The sequence below is a fragment of the Poecilia formosa genome, unplaced genomic scaffold, assembly GCF_000485575.1.
Source record: "Poecilia formosa unplaced genomic scaffold, Poecilia_formosa-5.1.2 Scaffold485, whole genome shotgun sequence".
Lineage (NCBI taxonomy): Eukaryota > Metazoa > Chordata > Actinopteri > Cyprinodontiformes > Poeciliidae > Poecilia > Poecilia formosa.
In genome coordinates this window covers 249-883 of record NW_006800424.1, presented here as the reverse complement: position 1 = coordinate 883, position 635 = coordinate 249, and the positions used below count along the sequence as shown (strand labels likewise).

Here is a 635-nt window from a genome sequence, read left to right as displayed (position 1 = left end):
GATCCAGTCTAATTGTACAGATCAACAGAACGTGGTGCAGCAGCCACAAGCATCCTTTCCTGCTTACCTTCCTGCTCCTGCTCATTCTCTGCGTCTGACCCCCTCTCCAGCTCTCTTTATCTGCTGCGTGATGAACAGATGGGTCCTTTCTCTTCTCTAGCTTCTTCTTTCTCTCAAATCTTCGTCTTTAACNTGGAGTGGATACTTTTGTCTTATTAAAGGAACATTAATTGATTTGTTTATTTTATTTTATACTGAATGTTATGAACTACTTTTTCTCTCAAAATAAAGACGTTCTTCTCTATTAACAGCAATCAGACGTTTGGAGCATTTTTCTGCTACATTATAGAATAAAAATAACTTTTAACTCTCTTTAAATGATTACATCAGGACTTCTTATCACCTCTGTAAATAGATTTACCACACACTAAAGACCTGGTGAAAAAGTTGTACAAGACTCAAGAAATGTATTTACTGGCACTGCATTATTAATTAGAATTAAACAGTCAACTTAAATGAAAAACTGAATTAGAAATAAGTTTCAATTTTTAAAACTGAAAACAAATGTCCAAAATAAACATCAGTATTCCAACTACAAATTCCAACTTGGATCTCAGAGATTTCTGTCCAGCCCT

General features: G+C 34.7%; 1 protein-coding gene across 1 annotated transcript in view; it reads right to left on the bottom strand.

The window, feature by feature from the left end:
- mmp17b (matrix metallopeptidase 17b) overlaps positions 1-180 on the bottom strand; it is a 23,309-nt gene extending 23,129 nt beyond the window's left edge. Inside the window, exon 1 of the mRNA XM_007578626.2 lies at positions 68-180. The gene's annotated coding sequence lies outside the window, so the exon portion shown is untranslated. The remainder of the gene's footprint in view (positions 1-67) is intronic.
- Between the last annotated feature and the right edge of the window lie 455 nt (positions 181-635).